We start from the raw sequence: 10,728 nt of genomic DNA on the forward strand, positions 1-10,728 counted from the left end.
AGGTATTAGAGTTTTTTCTAGTGTAGTTGGGTGCAGTGATGTCTCCCGCATGTATGTTAATAATTATTTCCTCAAGATGAATCACTCATTTTTATTAATATGAAGTGATCTTCATTGTCCCTTCTGACTGATTTTATTCTGAAGTCATTTGTCAGCTATAGGTATAACTATTCCAGCCTGTTTTAGGTGTCCATGTGCTTGGAAGTTATTTTTCCCCCCTTTCACTCTACAGCAGTGTTTGTTTTTCTCAGTGAGATGTACTTTATGTAAACAAGAGGTGGTTGGGTCTTCTTAATTTGACTTACTGTTCTGTTTTTTGATTGGGGCATCGTGGCCATTAGCATTCAGTATTACTATTCAAAACTGTGTGATATTTTCAGTCACTTTTCCCCAATGTTTACTTTTCCCATATTTTTTGATAGTTTTCTTGGTCACAGGGATTTATAATTTCTTATATATTCCTTGAAAAATCTTATTTCTTTTCTGTGTGTACTAGTCCTTTTTTTGAACTCAGTATTTGATATTTCCTCTTGTTTACTGTTGATTAGATTCTTCCTGATGGACTTGGCTTTTCAGCAATCCTTATTGCCTTTCTACATCATGTTTCTGCATTGATATTTATACATTAGAGGCCATTTTTGGTTGGAGGCTCTAATCCCTTGTTATCCTTTGGTTACGGTTTTATGAAATATTATACAGGAATGGGCAGTGATTGAGCCCTTGTGTCCTTGTCTTTATATTAGGAGGGGTTAGAGGTGCACTAAAGAACTCTTTGGCTCTTGTTCTCAAGATCCTGGATTTTACCTATTGTTCCACAAAGTGTGAGAAGGATTAGCTGTGAGACCTATCACAGTTGTTAAGCTGCAGCCTTGAAATTATACTCATCCTTAACAATGATCAATTACTACTGCTGTTACAGTATATTCAGTTGTCTTTTGGAGCAAAAATGAATCGTCATGGTCCTGGAAGACTGAAGGTAGTAAGGCATGTGATGGGATGAAAACAAGGACATTGTTCTAGTAGATAACATGTGGTGAAAAGTTTGTGTAGAATAAAGGGTTGGCAGCTGAGCTAATAGAAGGACTAATTAAGAGGTAGTGTGGAATTGGTAGAAAAGATAAATAGGAATTAAGATAAGGGAGAGAAGAGGGAAAACAATGGAGGAACCGACACACAGACAAATATAAACACTAAAGAAATTAATAAAACCTGGGAATCTAAAAGAATTGGTAGTTGGGAAGGGCAAGGATGTGGGGAAATGTAGTAGAAGGATAAATATGGTGCAAATACTGTATACACATGTATGTAAATGTAAAAATGAGCCCTGTTGAAACTATTCCAGGAATTGGGGGGAGAGGGATAAAGGAGACTGATGGAGTGGTGAATTTAAGCATGATATAGTTGATATATTGTAAGAACATTTGTAAATGTCACAATGTAACCCCAGCACAACACAAAAAAGTATTAGTATTGATGGAGTATTGTGGGTAAGTATGAATGGTGAGAGTAGGTTGAGAGCTAGAAAGTTGTTCCAGTGGCTGACAGGTGGAAAGTATAAGATTGGGAGATAGCATGGAAAGGGGAGGAGAAGAAATTGTTTAAGGTTGCAAACTTAAACTCTCATATGATGACTACAGGGAGGCAGAAGGGAAGAATTAGTTCTAATTAGAAAATTGAAAAACAAGAATGCAAATCTGCTGTTGAAACAAACAGAAGAAGAAGCTACCAACAAATGTATAAAAAATCTACTTCAAGGTTTTAACAACAGTAAACATAAATTTTATATAAAATGTAAATTTTCTATTGCTATTCTTAGCAATTGATCTTCTCTCCCTGTGATCTTCTCTGTGTCTGAGTCCTTCAATCCACTAGATGGCAGACTCATTGAAAACCTGCATTGGGAATTGTGCCTGATAATCAGGAGAGGCACCATTAAATCTAATTAGGATCTCTGGACCCTACTTGTCAACTTGGCAATCTCACTCCATCCAAACTTACAATGTTCCCTTCTCTCAACCTCCCCAGAATTTACAGACTGTAATTAAACACAAACAGGGTTTTGTCCAGATTTCCTCATTGATGGAGGTCCTCAGAGGGGTTGGAGGTGCAAATTAGTTTTGGTGGCTCAGCCTCTGCTACCACTGCTGCTGTGTGCTCAGCACTACTTATGCCACAGTGTGTCAAGTTCTCTGAGATATTTGTGGGCTGCTGCTGGGTCCCAGGAAATTTCCCCTGGGTAATTCCTGTTCTTCACTGGTCTTCAATGTCACTAGTACTGGGCATGCAGACTCTAAGGATGGTCTTTCTTCAAAGACACTCCATGCAGTGTAACTCTCTTCTGCTCAATGGGTCCCAGGAAATTTTCCATGGCAGGTCCCTGCCCTGTGCTGCCTTTCACAGTTACTAGCACTGGGTATGTGGGTTCCAGGGAAGGTCTTTGTTCAATGATATGCCACTTGATATACTTCCACTTCTGTTCACCTTGTCCCATGAGCTTTACTCCTGGATAACTATTCTTTGACAAGACTGTCAACAAAAGACAATGGAAAAACACAGGTTATTCGACAAATAGTAGAGGAAATGCTGGGCATGGTGTATGATGAGTGTAAATCCAGCACTCATGAGGCTGAGATAAGTGAATAGCAAGTTTGAGGCCAGCCTAGTTGATACAGTAAGTTTCATATCACACACACACACACACACACACACACACACACACACACCCCAACCTACTAATGGAAAAACTGTATATCTACAAGCAAAAGAAAGAAAGTGAACAGTAATTTTATATCATATAGAAAAATCAACTCAAAATATATAAAGGCCTTAATGGAAGACCTGGAATTGAGAAACTCTTAGATGAAAACATGGAAATGTTTCTGACACAGGCCTTAGTGATGATTCTTTGGACATCAGATCCAAAGCATAGGCAACAAAACAAAAATGAATAAGTGGTGTTAGAGATATAACTCAGAGGTAGACCATTTGTCTGTCATGCATGAGGTCCTTCCTTTGATCCAAAAAACTCACAAAGACTTGTACTGAAAAGGAAACAATGAACAAAAGTATAAATCAGTTTTTATGTAAAGGTCAGTTTTATGAATTGTGTGAAAAGGTTTACAAAACATATTTATGAAAAAAGGTTAATGTTAAAATTTTTAAGGAACTCATACCACTCAATACCAGGAAAACCAACACAATGAATAAAAGCTGTCAATGGACTTACTAGATATTTTGTCCACAGGAGACATTAATATAACCAATATACATTGCCTCTGTGTAGGTGGATATCACAATAAAATGTATTGCCAGCTGTTGCATAATAGGGGTATCAGGGAAGGGTTAAGGGCAAGTAATAATTGGGTTAATCTCATTAAAGTACAATGAATTCACAGGTGAAATGACATGATGAAATCCCTTTGAGCAATGAATATGCTCTTAAAAGGAAGGACTGGAATGTAAAGCAGGTTCTGTTTGCAGATGGGTACTAGTAAGAAGGGGAAGGGAAAATTGAGATGGTAAAAGTAGGTGATGTAATTGATGTACTTTACATACTTGTGTGAAAATAGAGCAATGAAATATACTGAAATCAATTATATGGGGGAAGGGAGAGAGAAAAAGTGGTGGTGGGGGTAAACTTATTCAAGATACACTGTCAGTATGAATGGAAGTGTCAAAATTACCCCTCATACAACTAATAAATGCTAATAAAAATGTTAAATATGAAAAATGACCAATATGCATATAAAAACATACTCAGCATGATGAATCATCAGTTAACTGCAAGGGAAAACCACAATGAGATTTCACCTCACATCTGAGGTGAAAATTAGCTAACAGACCAGAAGTAATGTGTTGGTGTGATTGTGAAAAAAAGTGTGTGTTTGATGTGGATAGTTGTGGGCATTGGAAGGTGAGTGACAAAGCTGGAGAAGCAAGCATAATCAAGACATAAAGAGCCATGACAGTCAAGGTAAGACACTGGCGTATTACCCAAATGGCAATGCAAAAATCAATTAAGTTCAGTATTTTAAGTGAAGGAAAAGAGGGGCATAGTAGTACTTACATGTAACCCCAACATTGGAGAGAATGAGGTAGGATGATTGGATTTCAAGTCAATGTGAGCTAAATACCAAGAATTTGTCACAAGGACAAACAGCAGAACAAAAAAATGAAACTAAACAAAACAGAAATCAGAGAAGGAATAATCAAATTCACATTTTAAAAAATATCTCCATGGCTATTATAGGAAGACCTGATTGAAGGCATTGCAGATCAAGGCAAGGAGCCATTTGGAATGGTTCTTCAGATAAAATTGATGGGAATTGCACCCTAAACTTCAATAATGGATGTGGAAATAAAGAAGGGAAATTGTTGGTGAACCATTAGGAATTACTAAAAAACTTCCTGATGATGTGTATATACAGAACAAAGGAAAGGAAGGAGCCAAATAGTCTTGTGTTGGTAGTATTCCATCTGGTGGCACATTGTTCTATTATTCTCCTGTATTCCAGTTAACTGATCCTCCATTTCAAACTTGAATAATTTGCACTGAAAAATCAAGTCAACTTACTATAGACATACCATGCACAGCTTTATCACTGCTCTAGTTCCAATAGCCAAGTTAAGGAATCAGTCTAAATGCCCATATGGATGAATGGTTAAGGAAACATGGCATATATACACAATAGAGTTTTTCTCAGCCAAAAAGAAAAATTATGAAGTTTCAAGAAGATGGATGGACCAGGAAAACTTTATGTTAAGGAAATGTCAATCTCAAAGTACAAGCATTGCACATCTTCTCTTATATAGGGAATCTAGCAAGAAATGTAACAAGAAAGTAAGGGGAAATTTATTAGGGATACAGAATGAAAAAAGGGGGAGGTGAGATAATACAGGACCATAGAGAGGTAGATATTATCAAAGCACATTATATTCATCTATGGTAAAATCATAATAAAACTTTTTCATGGTACAGGATCAATATGCAAAAATATGTTGAATTTCTATACATTAGCAGTGACAAATCTGAAAAGAAGATTAATAAAGTCATTATATTTATAGTATCACCCAAAAGAATAAAATCCATGGTAATAAGTTTAACTAAATTTAAACTTGTGGCCTAAAAATGACAAAATATTGTTGGAATACATGAAAGCGTCACAGAAAAAGAAATACATCTTGTGTTCATGGCTAGGAAAACTTAATGTTGATTTGATGACAATAATAACAAAAGTGTTCTAAAGATAATGGCAATCTCTACCTCAATCCCAATGTTCCTTTTGAAGACATGGAAAAGCTTCTCACAAAATGCATATGGACTTGCAAGGAATTTCACATTTCCAAATAACCAAGATTAGAAGCCTTACAGTATCTAATTTTAATACTTATTATGGGAAGGAAACCTAAAATTCAAATATGGTTGATGTGCTCAGGATAGAGGAGAAAAATATTAATCTTAAACTGATAGAGGCTGCTATGGGGAGGGGACTAGGAAGTAGTGAAGAAGTCTGGTAGAGATGAACCAATGTGGGTTGCAATGAAAATGTACATGGCAGTAACCCTAGGAATCTCTCCAGATAGCTGTCTTCATCTCAAACTAGCAAAGCCACTGTCTTTCTTATTATATTTTATGTTTTCTCTTCAACAAAATTGGATACAAAAGTGTGGAACAGGTTCTGCCCAACAGTGGGATGGTAGGGGATTGGAGGGGGAGCTGGCCCAAAAATGTGCAATTAATTCAATTAAACATTTCTACAAACAAGAACAAATGGCTGGCACACACATGAAGAGATCCACATAATCATTAGCTATACTCTAAGTACATTAAGTTATTCATGGAATGCTTTCCAAAATAGCTATTTACTCACTAGTTTGATTTTAGTTTTTTTAAGTGAATACTAAGTATCGGTGAGGATGTAGAGAAGTTGACACTCTGCGCATGGTTAGCGTGGATGTGAAGTGGTGCAGCTGCTCTGGAAAACTTATTTGGCAATTCCTCAAAACTTAACAAAGAATTACCATATGACTTAGAAATTCTCTTCATAGATATACACCTAAATAATTGTAATATTTTAAAATTTGAACATTAGTGTTCAAAGCAGCACTCTTCATAGTAGTTCCACAATGTGAAGAGAGATCAAATGAAGTTTGGATAAGTAAATTTGGAAAACTATTCAGCAATAAAAATAATTGCAGTACTAGTGCATACTATTACATGCATGTACCTTAAAAACTTGTGGCATAAAAACAATAGATTGTATTTTTCTATTTACTTGAAATGTCAATGAGAGGCAATCTATAAAGACATAAAGTACAATTGAGTATCCTATAGGTAGGTAGTTGTAGGTCTGTGGAATGGCAGTGTAACTCTAATGTGCACAGGAGTTCTAGGGGTGATGAACGGATTCTAAAATTGATTGAGAAATTGTTACATGACTCTGAATATAAAAAATCATACAGTTGTACATTTTATACATGTAAATTGTATAGCTCTCTGCTATTCTATTAGAGAATATTGCATGGGTTCCAATGAATGAGAAGTTAAACCTACTACCCAGACATATTTGGTTCTTATATAAACCAATATAAGACCAGAAAGGACTACACTGTTCTGGATATACGAAACAAGTTGAGAAAACCTGGTTGATGTACACAATTATAACGGGGCATACTATGTCAGAAAGCATGGTGAAGTCCTTAGACACTATTTTAGTTCTTCCACACTCAAAATACATTTTAATATTATCTCTTCTAATAAATTGTAATATTATCTATTACAACCCAGTGAGGGAAAAATCAATGAGAATGTAGTTGCTGCAGAAATGAAAGTTTACTTTATACCACTATGTATAGAACCTCATCCAGATGATTATTGCCAATCACAACAGGGAATAGAGGGATGATTCTTAAATGTCAGTTATGGTTTCATGATCAGTGGAAGAGAGGTAGAACCTGGAATTAGGAGGTAATCTGACATACAACAGAGAGTGGTTTGGATAATGGTGGTGGTGGGTGCTATTAAGGTTTTCCTGGAGAGGTGAGGAGCTAAAAGTAACTGAATAGGGTGGAAATTTTGACTTATTTTTCCAACTTGGCTTGAGGAAGAACTGAACATGATATGGGGGAATACTCTTATTCTTGTCCTTCCCATATGTTGGCATATATACAAATATGGGTCATAGAAATCTGATCCTGATTAGCAGCTTGTTTATTTCTCCTAGATCCTCTTTACATGGAGTGGTGTTGTAATGAGATTCTGCCACTTGAGAATCTTTCCAATACACGTGTTTTTCATAGTGGCACTCTGCAACAAATTCACTGACATTTTCCTGTGCAATTTTTTATTTCCTAAGATATTACAAATCATCCAACAATCTTCACTCTGAGTAACTTATCATGTTCCTACAATCTTTCCCCCACCCATCCCTGAAATAGTAGGCTACTGCCAAACAGGGTTCCTATCCATTTCCCAAAGAGTCAAAGATAAATCATCCATGTGTGAGCTCATTCACATCTCCACCTTCCTCCAAAGTAGAGTCAGACTTGATCAGATTCTGAGAGAATTGGTCCTAGAGAAGTAGTGAGTAATAACTTTTTCTTTAATGAGTTGCTTCTCTGGGATGTCAAGCCTCCTAGACCTGGGATGCCTGGGATGTGAGAAGGAATGTTACAAACATAGGTGATAACTACAAAGGCTGATTCTTTCTATGATTATAAAGAATAAAGGGAATCCACCTTGGATTAGGGTCTCAGAGTCATTGTCAATCACCCTATGTGAGTTGTCATAAGTTAGGGTGTTCTTGAGCTTTACTGTCCATTCAACCTGGGAGTTTGATTTCCTATGCTGTATAATGTTCTGCAGGACAAGTTTTCAGTTATGGTAACTTTCCCCTTTGCCACCGCTCTACCGTCCAAGACTTTGTCACATGGTAAAAATATTTTGTATGTTGGTCACCATTTATAATCTTTTTAATTAATGATAGGGGTCATCATGAGTACTAATGGTGCAATATAATGTCCTGTGATACCATCACTTCAACATAACTGCTCTGTAAGACATGGTTCCATGCAGTAGTACTTAATCCTCTTTTATCTTAGAATGAACTATGGTAATAGATTTTAAGACATTGCCTATAAGAGCATGTGATTAAATATATCAGAGAAGCTCAGTAATCTCTATTTCTAATGGCAATGTATGTACTTGCTACTCAAGTGCAATCCAAAGATGCAGACTAATAACATTGCTTGGCTGTTCATTTAAAAATGTAGATTAGATCCAGAGTCAGCATTTTCCTAGTATCCCAGGTGAGTTAAATGTGTATTAACTGTTGGACATACTGTTATAGGAAACTTGTGCAATCAAGGTTGAGAACTACACATTTAATGGCTGAGGAACACAGGAAGTTCATTGGGTCATCCCTATTAATACTTTCAAGTGATTTTTCTGGTTTTTCATCCCTGTGTATATTGCTACATAAGAGATTGGTCCTTCTCATTCATAAGGGAATTAGAGAGGTGAAACATAATGGCATATTAGAGACACAGAGCATTCTCATGCATCTCCATGAATCTGAAACAAATTCTCAAGTACATGGCTACTGGGAGAGGCTGGTGGTGTAGAAAGCCAAAGGGGAGAAAAAGTAAACAATGGCTACAATCAGACAAAGACCAAGGGAAATACATAAATACTGAATTTAAGATATATAAAAGAATAACAGGCCCACAATATAGAGTACTAAGCAAAATGGAGGAGATAGGGAACAATCCTCTCAAAAGTAGTGCTGGCAAAAGAGAAAAGAAAATCCTACCAACTGAGTAGAAAGAGCTCGCACTCTGAAAAAATTCAGAAATAAATAAAATAATGAAATTTAAAATTAAAATCTTGCTAGGCAAAATGGCTCATTCCTGTAATCATAGCTACTTCAGAGGATGACATTAGGGGAATTATGGTTCAAGGGGAGTCCATGGAAAATGTTAGTAAGAGCCCCATCTCAACCATTAGCTGGGCAGATGGCATATGCCTATCATCCCAGACTATGTGGGAGGCTGTAATCAGAAGGATGGTGGTTCCAGTCCAGCCCAGCAAAAAGAGTGCAATCTATTTCAACAGAAAAATCTTGGTGTGATGTTGCACGCCTGTCATCCCAGATATGGTGGGAAGCCTAAAATAGGGGGATCATAGTCCAAGTCACCCTGAGCAAAAAGTGAGAACCTATCTCCAAAATAACTAAAGTAAAAATGACCGGAGGTGTAGCTGAAGCAGGATAATGCCTGCCTAACAAGTACAAAGGTCTGAGCTAAAAACCTCAATAAGGCAAAAACAAAACAAAGCAATAAAGAAAAAACTTAAATGAGTAAGACCATGAACTTCACGAACTCTGAGGCATGATCAACAGACAAGCTCTAAGAATCCATGGGGTAGAAGATGGATCCAAGATAGAAAGCAAAGACAGAGAAAACCTATTTGAGGAAATTATAGCAGAAAATTTCCAAAATCTTGGGAACTATGTGGACATCCAAGTACTGGAGGTAATCGATCGACAATATACATGACCCAAAAAGGACCATTCTGTGCTATAGTATTTTTCAGATGCAAAGACACTATATAAGATAAGATATTATAAGCATCAAGAGTAAAGCACCAACTTTCAAAGACAAACACATGTGATTGACCTCAAACCAGTCATCAGCAACCCTAAAAGTCAGGAATGCATGTAATGGAATATTTCAAGCTCCAAAAGAAAATTACTATAACATTTCTATATCAAGCAGAGTTATCCTATCATTTAAGGGATAAAGATCTGCTACGATAAGCATAAGCTAAAGCAGTTGAAGACCAGTAAGACAGCCCTGCAGAACATATATAAAGTAATACTACATACGAAGGAAGAGGAAAGTCACAAACATGAGAACTCAGGAAATAATTCCATGAGACAAATAGAAGAGCACATGAGAATTAGGAAAGAACCAAATATTTTCAACCCAACAAAACAACAAAATCCTAACAAGATAGTGATGAAAGAAGAAAGTTTTTAAATCAGCTATGTGGACACACCAAAATCACAAGAATGAGCAACTACCTCTCAATAGAAATCGTAAATATAAATGGTCTTAACTCTCTAAGCAAAAGATATATATTGTTTAACTAGGTTAATAAACAATATGTAATTCCTCATTGTATACAAGAAACAAAACTCACAGGTGAAGAAATTCACTTTAATGTGAAAGGATAGCAGTAATATACTTTATGATATATCAAGTAAGTGAGAGTAAAATGAATCAGGAGTAGAAATACTCATATCTGACAAAGTGTATTTCAAGACAATATTAGTAAATGATTTAAGAGATAAATGTTAATAAAAGAAAAGATAAAGTGATCACAAATTTATATCACCAAATAACAACATACCAAATTTAATAAAACAATACTACTTGGCATAAAAGCCTATATTGACTTAGGACTCAAACATTCCATTCTAATCAACTAATAAATCAGTCAAACAAAAAATGAACAAAAAGGGTATTAGAAGCAACATGGTAGATTGCTAACAGCCACCATGTCACCAGGTGCCCATAAACCTGAAAGATAATCATATATTTGTAACAGCAAGTGTACTTAGTCTGGTTAGACAGACCATATATACAATGACCAGCCTGTAAATAAGCCTTTTAAAGGACAAATATGCCCCAGGCATGTGGGCACAGACAAAATGCACACCATCTCCT

Source organism: Castor canadensis, chromosome 11, assembly GCF_047511655.1.
Source record: "Castor canadensis chromosome 11, mCasCan1.hap1v2, whole genome shotgun sequence".
Classification (NCBI taxonomy): domain Eukaryota; kingdom Metazoa; phylum Chordata; class Mammalia; order Rodentia; family Castoridae; genus Castor; species Castor canadensis.